At 39.9% G+C, this 13,821-nt stretch overlaps 1 protein-coding gene across 1 annotated transcript in view; it reads left to right on the plus strand.

Annotated features, from left to right (window-relative positions):
- Nucleotides 1–13,821, plus strand: part of large1 (LARGE xylosyl- and glucuronyltransferase 1) — a 98,132-nt gene that overhangs the window by 596 nt on the left and 83,715 nt on the right. The gene's annotated exons all lie outside the window — the stretch shown is intronic.

Genomic DNA, 13,821 nt, shown 5'->3' on the forward strand with positions numbered 1-13,821 from the left:
TGGCACCACTTCTCTGTTTTTCACTTGTTATTCCGACCACACACGGTCATTGCACTGAAATTCAACCCCAAACCCTTCTAAAAACTTGGAATAATCCTTGCGAGATCGCTCAATCCGAGGCAAGCGAAGACCTCTTAAAATCCCAAAACGACACTAAATAAAGCAGCGGATTAAAAGCACGAGCCTCCTGCTCCCGAGCTCCAGCTGTCACTCTATGAATCAAGACGCAGCATGACAATTCTTTTCTTTTTTTTAATGGCGACAAAATATCAACTTTCTTCGCTAAAATGCGAATTATTGCTACTGACGTATGCATAAGCAAGCTTACCAGCAACAGTTGCCAAAAATGAGACGTCAGACGGATCGACTTAGGTACCACCATGTTTTCATGTTGACGTTCCACATTAAATGTGTTTCATAACGACAGAAACGCTGGGGTTATAATTCCCTTTAATTTGCAATACTCCGTGATTAGCATAGGTAACCTGAATTGTGGGTAAACTTCACTGACCTATTTTCAGGATCAAGGAAGTCCAGTTCAGGATTCAATTTAGGAATGCCCCAAGAAGTAGTCAACTATATGAAACCGAAATGAGCCTGTAACTATTCATTCTCTTGTGTGCTCATTGAAGTGGAGATCCATCTCTTTAGTGTTATTCCTGATGTGAGTCAGGAATGTGTGTCCCTGACTTCAAATATACAAAGATATTTTAACATCACAAGAAGCATAGCGTTCATTGTATCATAATATGTATATGGTTTTTTTTTTTTTTAAATTAGATCGCAGCATTTCTTTAGTTCTGTAAGCGCAAAAGTGACAGGTGAACAGATCAATAAAAGTATAATTTGTCTTTATTTAGTAGTCAGCACAGTTGCCGAAATATATATTGGTGCATATCACGGCTCTAGATGGATATTCAATAACTGCATTCATGATGTTGTGTTACTGGATTATTGGAAAAACAACGGCTGCTATAATGTCACTGTGAAAGCATACGACACTTGTTCAGAATTGTCAAAAAATAAAACCCAGCTTCTCAGAGGTGTGTTTTCTAGATCTGTTGACTATTATGCCTCATATTGATTAGTTAAATGCAGTTTGTATGGAGGTCTTTACACCTGAATTTACTTAGATTTTTAAGGTTGCCCTGAACCGTCAGTGACTGTGATGGCATGTCAAAGACTGAACGAGCTGCGCCTACCATTATTTTAGAGAAATGCAGAAAAAAAAATCAGATGCACTTTGGGAATGAAAATTGTTTGCTGCATTGATGGCAGACGACAAAGGCATCGGTAGATGGATAAACAAGTGGAGAATAATTTGTTCTGTGTAGCTGTTGAAATTGAAGTGGTGTTCATACTGTGTGGTCGTCATTTTCCTTTGTTGGGAAACTGTCCAAGTTCAATTGAAGGCTTTGCATGCGGAGCATTTAAAGTGGGCAGATGAGGAGATGCCCACTCAACATGTAAAGTTTGTCTCAATATTAATCACAAGGCAGCATATTAAAGCTTTTACTAGATGGGAACTGTTAGTCAAAAAGTCAAAGATTTCTTCTTTGCTTTATAACTATGAAGTTTGCTTGGCGTGTTGGTGGTTCAACAATCTAGTTGAACAAGATATTTTTGGTATTTTTTATTACCATCTGTAATTTGCACACTTGTCCATGTGTTGTCCGTCTCTGTGATATGTGGTTTGAGTGGCGATGACACATGTGATTGATCCCATCGCTGGAAAAGCAGTATAGCCAAAACAAAATTGTACTTTCATGTACCTGTCAGTCTTGTAAATGCGGTTAATAAGCTGAATCTCCTCGGGGAGTGGAACGTTTCAATGTCGACACCTCTACCCAAATGGGTCAATTACCTTAAGATAATCGAAACCATCAATCCATCCTCATCCACCCTGGTCAGTTGACGTGGTCTGGCGCGAGCTCTAGTCAGCATTATGTCTGTTCGTCTTCATTAATGAGCAAGCATGCCTGCTCTCCAGGGGATGTATGGAGGAACAGCAAACAAGCCTGTCCTGTCCGCTGCTCCATTGATTTTTGTTGTTCGAGCCCAGCAGCATTTAAAACCGCCTCATTTCAGGTGTTTCACTCATCACCATGTAATCACTGTGGATATCTCAAGTTTTGATGCTCGCTGGAGACAACCTGATACTCCTGCCTTTAGAGCGATGAAGCTGATCCAGCAGTTTGACCTTGACTCAACCTGTGCTGGTAGTCTGTTTTGGCCCAGCCTGAAATGCAGAAACTTGGTTTTGCTTGTTACCAATTAAAGTGGTGCAATGACTAACAAGGGATGAGTGTGGTGTGGTGCAGGACGAACAACAAACGCAGGGAGTGTTTTTTCTCAATGGTAACTAAAATACACACAGCAAATGTACCTTTTCCTATAAAAAGAACAATTATTCAGTATTCCTATCAATACAGAATAAGATGGCACTACATCAAATACTGGAACAAATTAGAGCAACATATGTTGAAGTAAAAATGAACGGCAAATAAATTATGGTGAAACTCCAAGTGCTTCATTTGTAATACAGGTTATAAATATAAATTTAGATCAACTAACTAGTGAGCTAATCCCCATTGTGAAACCTTTCATCATAAGCAGGTAAGCACATGTGGCAGAACTCTTTCAAATATTGATATTACAAATAGCTGTTGCTCTCAAACAAGGGAAACTTCCCACAACTCATTTTTGTATTTCTTTGAGCGGTATCCAGCGACTGTCCTGTTCAATTATATTGATATAGAAAAAGCTGTTGCTCTACTAAGGAAAACTTCCCACTACTCATTTTTGTTGTTGAACTTTTAGATAGAGGGTCTTGGGACACCCTAAACAGAAGAAAATGAGAAATTGGACGCCCCGGTTTTCTCATCAGGATTCTGTAAATTTCCCATCATTAGTGCCTTGTTATGCCCTAATCATTGTGCCATCATACTGGTTTCCATGTAAGGGGTGTAATTTAGCTGAATTTGAAATTAGCCAATTCTGCCATCCCAGGCACCAAAGTTGTTTTGGGGCTAAATGTCACGGTTAAATTAATGAAACAATATATAGCAAAAGCATCAGCGCAATTGTGACTCAACAGTTGTTGAGAAATATTAGAGTGCAAACAACAAAGCAAATTTAATAAAAAATATAGTTGCATACATAAGAACAATCCCCTCTCAGCACATTGAGTCACAGAAGGTGACGTGTCAGAATGGGCGAGCTTGGCGGCTCATGCCACTAACAGACTGTGATCCTCAGAGAAAGTTGCAAAAAACTCCAACAAACATGCATTTGAAAAGATTAGTTGAATAAATGTACTCTCATACCATGCATATGCTGTACTTTGAGCGGGTAGGTTTTCCAGTCTTCGATGTCATTAAGGAGATTCAGAACATGGCGACCTGTGTTAAATTGAAAAATAAAGGCTGGCAGCCAATAATCAAGATTGAACCGAATCATTAATTGTGATTGTATAATTGCCCAGCCCTGGCTAATGTGTGATGTCTTCTAGTTCTTCAGTGGAGTTCTTCGGTGGAAACGTCAGTCAGCTACGATCTAGACATCCTACAATCCAGAGCAGAGTAACCCTCTCCTTCCATGTGATTCTCCCATGTGGTTGACTCCCACCTGAGATTGGGTGTAAAAACCCACAAAAGAGGGTTCTCTGGAGGCTTTCGGCTCACTCATTTTACTGAAAGAGAGATATATACTCCGGGTCAGTTACTGACTCGCAACTACTAACCAGTCGTGACAAGCTTGACCATGTATGAATAGAAACTTACCAGGTCTCTCAGGCTGAGACATTCAGACTTTCTCAGTCGTTCTCAGTCCAGCAGCAACCGAATGGTTCTTCTTTTCACACTCACTTCCTTGCAATGGGTGTGACTTATTTTTTCATCTTGAAAGTTTGCAGCCATTAACCCAAACTGAGTCGGGAAAGCGTTGATGACATTTTAGGTGCTGTGAATAATGTGATGTGACCTTTTTTGTCCCTGATCTTTTAAATTACAGGCTGCGAGAATGCAGGGGCCTAATCAGTAATACTCCTCCTAGTCTGCGGCTGTTGCCCTTCATCTTGGATGCATGTCCACTGCTCAATGGAGATCAAGATGATAAACAAGTCATTTACCAGAGTTAATTGGAACTGTTTGATAGCGTGTCCCTCGCTGGATTTATGGCTCCTACCAGATTCCTATCATGGCACTGAAGAATTTAATTTAAATATGTGGGTCCAGCCGGAGGCATCCCAAAATATAAGCATACCGTCCTTAATACTTTCAGCTGTTGTGATCATTGAGGCATTTTGCAATTCACGCATCATCCAAAACATATTTGTGCTTTTGCACAAGTACATGTTATTTATTAGCAGCACATTTGCTCAACACTCTATATCTCTCTCTGTTTGTAAGCACTGGGACAGACAAGCACTCACTGGGATGAGATAGCACATCTTGTTTCCCCACTGGAATCTGTAAGGGAACACTTAAAGATGCAAACCATATGGCTCCATTTGTATTCCACTTCATCTCCTTTAGTGTCACTGGGTGTGTTGTTGGTCTAAATAGGAGGTATTATGTAATTAATGCTCTCGTTCTGGGCTTTTCTGCTCTCGCTGGACATGTTAGCATCCAAGTGTGATTCTGCATGACTGAGAATCAGTGCCCCTGAAGGACATACTTGTGTGGATTTCTATGTGAATTATTACCTATTGTCGATATTTTATTAAACATACACAAGTACGCCGTGTGGAGCAAAGTCTTCCTTAGTGCACTAGAGAAAGTGGGAATCCCTTTGCTAGATGCTCATCCTTTTCCAAATAATGTACTTTAAAAATAACAAATGTGGCACAATGTTTCATAGATTCCTTATGCCTACAGATTTAATTTCTTTAGAAGTGACGTCACAAAAGCTTTGTCAGGTAGCCCGCAATGGATCATAGGATCGATGACACAACGCGCTGGATAAATAGCACCACTTGGTGTTTTTTTTTTTTTTTTTTTTTTTAATCAAGACAGAGTCTTTTAAGATGAGAGCGAGAAAGACGTGGATTTGCCTTTCCTAAAAACCCTACTACAAAGGCTCAGTGGATTACGTTTGTTTTTCAGTACAGGCAGCAGCCAAGTGGTCTTCTTTTGCGAGAACTTTTCACAGGCAGTTTTACCAACATCGAATCTTGCAATGTACGTTGCAGTTCTAGCAAGAAAAAAACAAAACAAAACAGGGCTTTAATGTGTAATTTATAGTTGTTTCCGTTTCTCTCCGGTTTTGCGTAATGATATTCTTGATTTGTCTTCACTCTCCCTACTTAGTTTAATAAAACCCATGATAAACATGATCATTTGTCAAGCTATTTCCTTGTGATTTTGGCTATTGAACTTAAAATATCATAACTGCCTCATGGCACAATTATTTCTCACCGCGCAGTCATGTCTGCCATATGTGACAGAGTTAGCGTGTGGAAGAAATGCTTTTTAGTTTTTCATTGAGCCATATCCAGTCATTGTCCTGTTAAATCTTATTAAAATGCGTAATTTGTGACATGCCAAACAATTTCTTTTTGTCACAACACCTGCTACTTACTTGAGTCATTGCACAGTTGCATAAATAATTTCATGGAAAATAATAAATGCTGGTCCAAGAATGACCTTATTAACTTTTGGGGCAGAGTTGGACGTATGCATTAATTCCTCAAGTAATATAGAGCATGCTTTTCATAGGAACTGCACTAGATTGCCCCTCTGGTGATTAATACTGTAACAAATACTACTGCATAATAAATATATTGTGCCCTAAAGGCTTTCCCCTTTTTATTTGTTGATTTATTAGGACTTGGTGCAATCACTTAATCACCAGTGCTGGGTGATGCATTTATGCAAAGCAGCTAAAATGTGGGCTGTTCTGTTTTTGTGGCGGAATGATAACATTTGTTTTTTTATTACGATGATGACAACATATAATGTATTTTGCTGAATAATTCATACATTCTAAAACAAGATGATACTCTTGAACCAAATAGCTCCACACAGGTCACACATGCGTGCTCTGTGTATTCTCGAAACATATGGAGGTTGTCTTGCTGGATACATTCGTAATGTCACTGGGGGCGATGTAGCTTCTGCAAAATGGTGATTGAGAGAGATGTTATTATAGCTTTTACACGCCCTCACTAGAGAGCGCAGGGAGAACTTTGTGTAGGGGAAACATCTGTGTATAGGAGAAGCACTTGCGTCTTCCATGTTTTGAATTAACCATTGCTATCTGGGATATGCGTTTAAGCCTGAATGCACCAGAGAATATGCTGGTAAATTAAGCATGTGTGACGTTAACTATTGTGATACTGATAATGTCCAAATATATGTCTCTGTTGAAGTGAAGTCATCTAGTGAGTCATCTAGAGTGTAAGAAGAGACACCTTTTGTTCACCTGATCTTTCACACCTCTTCTCTGACTGAAATATGTGCTTTGCAGATTTTCATTCTAAATTGTCTTAAATAACCATTTGAAATGTAATGTTCTCTTTTATGGGCTATTTGAGATGTGTTCACCTTCTCTGATAGAAGTTAATGCAAGAGGCATGAGCGTTCTCATCTAAGATAGGGTGGCTTTCATTACAAAATGCAATATTCTGTGTTGAGTTGGTGCTTTTTTTAAGAGCCTGGAGGTTTCTCGTGCCCCTTTAGCATACAGTATTTGCAGCATTTTTCATCCTCAGTTTGTGGCACAAAGGAATTGTGAGGTGAATAAGGAACTGTTAATCTTCTGGGATCATGAGATTAGAGGAAAGACAATAACTTAGGCTGCACAACTCAGTAGAAGCAATTTTCAATCTCTAATGTGACCACTTTTCACAAATGTAAATGCTTTGTAGATGAAGGAATTCAGGAGAAATGTAGGGCTTTGCCTTTATGTGCATGAACAGCGTGCATCAAGATAAATGTTGGAGGTCGAAATAACAGGGGCAAGGAGGACAACAACCAGTGAGGTTCTTGGAGGTAAATGAGGACATGAAGATAGGTGTGACTAAGGAGTGGGTTAAGTTACTGGATGAAAAAGACAAAGCAAAAACACCACACTTTTGCAAACTACTGATAACTATCAATGTAATACTGTATGAGAAGCTTGGCACTAGTTCATGTGATTAGCTAGCAAGTCATCCCATTCCACTGGCAAGGTTTTCTTATGGCTATGAGAGTGGATAGTTCCCCGCAGCTTGAAAGCAGCTTGCAACCCACCTCCTCATCAGCACGTCCAGAGCGCAGTTGCTGCACAATGCAATTTCACAAAACCATGAGGAAGCAGTGTGGTTCTGCAAGAATCAATTCACTCTAAGAATTTCACTATCATTTTCTGAATATTTGAGCAAATTGGTTGAATAAAACAAAAGTAAGCTCAAGTATGAGTTTAGCTCTTGGTGTAGGGATTTAACTAAGCACATATATATATATATATATATATATATATATATATATATATATATATATGTAATGATTAAATAAAGGTTTAATTAAAAGTTGGTTCAGTTACATAATATACACACGTGCCTTACAAGATTATATTTCGCCCAAAAAGATCTCTACGGCTCATTGAGTCGAGTGGTGAACATAGTTTATGTAAATGACTGTCTGTGTTAAACCAACAACACAATTATTTCAGCCTCGAATGACCATTACCATAAATTTACACATCTAAAACAGTCTGCTGGCCCTTAAATAAAGGCTTTCTCACAGAGATTGTTGTGTTTGTGTTGTACAACGTTTGTGATCAATGAAGACCTCATTTGATTTCAATTGTTTTGTAATGTTTTTGGTTCCAATTGATGAGTAAATAAACAACCTTTTTCCTAGGGTCAGCATTATGGAAGATTTGCATTACTCTTCTATTTGTTTGATTGTCCATCATTGATCATCAAGTGGCGGCCTTCTTGGAAATTAATATGCAAGAATAGCCTTGGTCTTGAGACCGGGTAGTGTACTTTAGATTCATGTGTTTATGTTGTTCCTACCTGTGCTTCAAAATCTACCAGCCCAACTCTAACTCAATTGTTCATGGGTCCTATATATCTCAATAAAAGCACGTGTATTGCCTTATAGAGGTTCTGAAGACTCAATGAGTGCTTGGAAGATCGAAGGTTAGATTTTGTATTGTGTGGTCTTTGACTTGAGGCAATCCTAAGAGAAAGCCGTTATCCTTGCTAGTTGGAGCATAATAGAGGGCATGGACAGTATGGCCCTTGCATGTTGTCATTTAGTTTTGCTTTGCTTGAAAACCAATTACATTAGCGGCATATTCTCCTTCTCATCTATTACCGACTGGGGTTGGCTGCAGTCCCTTCCATCCTAATAAGGTACAGGTAATGCATCTGTGCAACCGTAGAACAATGCAGCACATATGGCAAGATGAAAAACTGATACATCAATGTCTGTCATTTCAGTTCCTTGGAATGTATTGCATCAAGAACCCAAGTCTGGCAAAATGAAGATTGTTGGCTGTAGTTGTTCAGCAAATACAAATATAGTACTTGCTTCTCCTGTGTTCTTTGAATACGAAACATTTTATTGACATGTCGTGTGTAAAATCATCCATAGCTGCCAGTGAAACTCTGGAGAAAACAGTTATTTTGGATAAATTAGTCTGTGAGAGTGAATACATTTTGGCTTTTTAGAGCAGGAGAAGTACAAGTGTAGACTTCATCATTATTAACAATAGCCCCATTACATTAACTGTCCCAGTTTTTCATGTCAGTGAGTGAGAATGTACCTCAGCTTTGTGGTCGGCTCCTCGGAATTGAACTCAGCCATCAGTGGTGTTATTCACCCCTCAGTGCTTTTCCTGCTGTGTAGCAAAACTGTGTTGGCCATGAAAAAGGGGCAATGAATGTTCACTTAATCATGCAACGTATTTGAGGCTTGCTAATGACAAACTGGTAAAAGTGTTAGTTGTGATTTGCTCTCCACTGCTATCAGTCAAAGAGGATTCCTGCTGTGTTTTTCATTTGTTAACCAAATTGCTTAACATGATGCCAACTTGTGGTTGCAACAGATTAGCATTAAATGCTTCTTATTAGACTTACGCAGAAGGTAAGTGAATGTCTCTATTTTTAGAGTTGGTGTTGCTCAAACAGCTTGTTTGCATGTCAGCGTTTTAGCGTCAACCTCAAGAAGTCTGCAGCCATTAGCGGAAAGCCAGCGGGATGACTTCGTGGGAGTGTTTCTGCAGCGTTTGTGAGTTGCATGGAGGCAGCTGGGTGACTGTGCGCTGCCCTGACAAGAGGCTGCTAAAATAACCTCTGACATTCAGACTCAATGGAACAGCTACTCTCCTTCCATTGCTATGCTGCAGTGGGCGGGCATGTGGGAGTAATTCAGCAACTGGTTTCCAGACTGATTACATGACTGGTTGCCACCAACACTCCCTTGTCTCATGAGCTCAATGTCATGAAGATGTTATAGATGGAGCAGTGTTCTTCTCTGATGAATGGAACATATAAATAATTTGACTTTTAATTACCCTATACCGGAATGAAAGGCATTCACAAAATAAAAATAAATAAAATAAATAAATAAATCTGCTAAACACGTATGTTTCAACACCAAACCAGCATTAACCTCACTGCTCACTATGAGACAGCTGCAGGTTTGTGGACTGGATTGTCTAGGGCTACTCTGGTTTATGGTGAGAGTGTGAGTGAATGGTTGTCTTTATATGCCCTGCAATGGACTGACAACCTGTCCATAATGTCACACTTAGCTGAAGTAACATGGGTTGACTTCAGTCTCCCGCGGTGACACATGGGTGTTTCAATGGAGTATAAAATTTTTCTTTCCTTGTATGATATTGTAAGCACAGGGGTTAGGACGCGTTCGGAGGAGATGAATGGAGGCTGTCTTCACTACAGCACTTGTCACTTGGTATGTATGGCAGCTTAAGGCCCAAATTTTATCTGTCCAGGAAGGAAGGGGAGCGCCAAATATTCCTCCATTTGGAAAGCAATGATTGTTTAAAGTTTCGAACTTCATGCGCTTCCATTCCGCGAGTGTCGTGACTCACAAGATTACGGCGATAAACACAATTTAATGTAAACCAGTGAGATGACACTACGAGTTGGGCATTATACAGGCACTAATAATACATTGAGGGCGTCCTGCTGAGGAAACGGGGCGTCCAGTTTTGAGTCCTGAAGGGCGTCCATTTTTTCATGTTTCGCAAAGACGCCCTCTTGCTAAAAGCCAACCAGTGAGGCATTTTAATGTCATTAAATAAACAGCAAATGATACTCCCCTTCAGGTTATTCCCAGCATGACGATGGCATTGCATTTGTGTACGTTTTAAGACACAAATAGACAGATTCTAAAATCACCTCTTCAACAACAGCCGGTACATATGACTTAAATAAGGAATGACCCTCACCTAAAGACTCAGCATAAATATACACAACAACAGCGAATAAACTCTAGCATGCTAAATACATGTCAGAGATAATTTGGGGTCAGTAGCATTTCCCATGAACCGGAAAAGAAATTGACTGTGTTTTTGTGCGTATTCACAGTCTGAAATATCACCATGCTATTAGGCCTCATTGGACATCAAACACATTAATGAGCTGCGCTGCTGCACCCAGCGACATGTTCCTTCATCATGTGCTACACAAGTTTATTTATTTATTTATCCTTTGTTCTCATTAGAAACAACTCCCGCTGATAATTAGGTTTTTTCTAACACTAAAGTGATAGAATTGTCTTAATCAAAGTCGGGTCACTTTAAATCCAGAAGGAGAGAACATTTAATCGTACATACAAAACCTTTTGTAAAATTTGGTGATCACACTGTTGTTCTTTGTTAGGTTTTTGCTCTTGAAATCATGATGTCACACTCCGAGAAGAACATAAATGCTTCCATATGGGAAGTTAACTTATTAGCACTTGGTGGATGCACATAAAAAGCTTTGTTGCTGACGAGAACATGGAACTCTCATGCCAGTGATCCATGGACTCTATCGAACTGGGGGAGTCGATAATCAAAATTTGGATCAAAGCATGTAGTGCGAAGTTTCACAGATCTCATGAGGTAAAGCCACTCAAGTTAGCTGAGTTAGCCAAGGGGGATCAGCTTGCAGGTCATTTAAATCTGTTTCCCATTTTAGACGCTGAACCAGATCAATTTTGCCCATTTATTTAGTATTTAGAGCCTTTAATTTTTTTTATTTTTTGCTTTGTTTAGCAAGTTCCTAATGAGTCACCAACAGCCGGAGACAAATTCCTTGTATGCTGCCAACATACATGGCAAATGAAGGTGCTTTTGATTCTCATTCTTGGGAAATACTGGTCTCAGTGTGTTTCAGCAACTTCTTCTTTGGTTCATTTCATTTTTCTATCCGTCTCTCACCGCACAGTGTGGACACTTGCCTGGAAAAATGGCAACCACGTCCCATGTTCAATTGCAAAATGACATGCCCTTTCGTGTGCGATCAACAAAGGCGTCAGAGGCTCCTCTGAGACTAAACTTGCGGATTATGCAGACTGTGGGCTGTGCCTTACCTGTGTCTCACACACATATTGGCAAGGGAGTTTGCCCGGGAGGTTGTCAGGTATCAGTTGTTTAATCAAACTCAATTGTTTCATCATCTGCCCAATGATGTCATCTGGTTCTGTTTGTACCTGCACTGATAGTAAGGTTGTTATACTTGATGAGTGGGGGAGCCGGTCCCCGTACGGCTCTTGGTGTTTTATACAACGTGACGGATCAGGGTAACACCAAAGAGCCACTGTCCTCACACAATGGTTGCAGCAATAAAGGCATGGTCCTTTTCATTGACTCCACAGAATCAAAATACGAAGTGTAAAGGATAACCATCATATCCAAACGTCCACTGGGGAATGAGCCCTTTTGCTATGAAATATTTAGTTTGTCCTCATTAATAGCTTGCTTACTCCCGTTTCTCAAAGAGGACACACTGCATAATACACTGCATCCCGAATATATGTCGTTATGACAAATCACAAACTAGTGGTCTTTGGGTAATTACATTGCTTGAAACTGCAGCGTGCCGTGAGTAAAGATTCACAGTAGAGAACATTACCTGTAAGGAAAATAATTTGCTTCATTGCACTGGCAATTATGTCAGCAGAGTAATGTTTCATTTGACCTTTCTTTTGCAGTCAAGTTTAATAATAAACAAATTATTTTTGCTTGAATTATCTGTTTACTTCAGTCCTGTTTGTTTTCCTCTCGTGGAAGGCCACTGACCCGACATGTCATCTCAACAAATAAGAGGGGGATTCTCATTAAATTTAGTCATTTAATCCAAAAAGGAACGGAATAAAGCCTGAGGCGCACAGCATCTCTGAGGTTGCTCCTTGTGAACTGTCTATTGAATCGAAATGATGGGAAATAGACTGATTGCGATGAGTCACGAATGTGGTGACGCAACAAATGTTTTGTACCTTAGTGGAGCAGACCAAAGAAATCCTGCAATTCTTGTAGTCTATTCAGTGATACATATTTCTAGTCATCACTGCTGATGATAAGATTGTGAAATTTCTTCTGTGCTCAAAATGATGTAAACCAATGCAAGGATTTGTGTTTGATCCACGCAATAGACAAATGTTACCAGTAGTGCTGTGTTTAAAAAATCGATTTTCCGATTCTGAATCGATTCGTACATCAATTTCATAAAATCGATTCGTAGGTCCAAAGATCGGATTAATTAATTTACATTTTAACACATATTCTCCGGGTGAAGTCCAACCCGACACAAAGTCCTGACACAGGCGCGCACCTGGGACACCAAAGTCAAAACAACATGCCTCCTCACAGTGGCAACACCAGCAACGTGCCAGGTTTGAAAACGCCTGAAACGCTCAAAGCAAGGGTCTGGCACCATTTTGGGTTCAGACGCGACCAAACCAAAAATGCGCTCGACAAAAGCATAGCAATTAGCATGTTATGCCTAATGGAGGTATTGGAAGTGTTGCAGTATTGCGTTAATATGACCCACCTCAGGAATCATGTGACGCAACATCACCCAGAGCTCCTGTCCAAGCCATCCACCGGGCCACAATAAATGAAACTCGAGCGAACTTTACCACTACCGGGTAATTCTGCGCGCTCTGTCAAAATAACTGAAGCGATTGCGGGCTTCATTTGCAAAGATATGCGCCCGTCTTCCGTCCTTGAAAACGAGGGCTTCAGGCGGCTGATGAAAGTAACAGAGCCTCACTACGCTACGGTGTCTCGCAAACGTCTGTTATCCCAAACATGCACCAGTCAGTAAAAGAAAACGTGAAAAGTAAGCTTCAGTCAGCAGTCAGGGTGGGCATTACGTGATACCTGGACATCTTCGCAATCTTACACGAGTCTGACAACTCACTATATTGATGAGGAGTGGAACCTCTTCTCGTACGTACTACAGACCACAGAGAACTGTTCACATACTGACCAATGACGGTCAGGTTGCTGTGAAGTCAGTAACCAGCACTCTGTTTACATTTTCAGTGGCTGAGAATATCTTTTTTTCATTTTGATAATAACATAAAAATGCATTAGTATTAAACAGCAGCATCTTTTGGGTGAATTTTTTATGTCATATTTCTAATAATGCACCAGTCCCATGAGCAGTCACATGTGCCGTTCTGAGTCTGGATCTTTATTGTCATTTACTATTAATCCTTCATTAATTTCCTGTTGAATGTCAATATGATACTCGTATTAATACGTTGCATAACTTGTCATGTGATTATGGCAACAGCTCAGAAAATGGTTTAAATACTAACCTGAATCGAGATTGGATTGGATCGGATCGAATCGAATTGAATGGTGATAATC

Source organism: Synchiropus splendidus, chromosome 4, assembly GCF_027744825.2.
Source record: "Synchiropus splendidus isolate RoL2022-P1 chromosome 4, RoL_Sspl_1.0, whole genome shotgun sequence".
NCBI classification, from domain to species: domain Eukaryota; kingdom Metazoa; phylum Chordata; class Actinopteri; order Syngnathiformes; family Callionymidae; genus Synchiropus; species Synchiropus splendidus.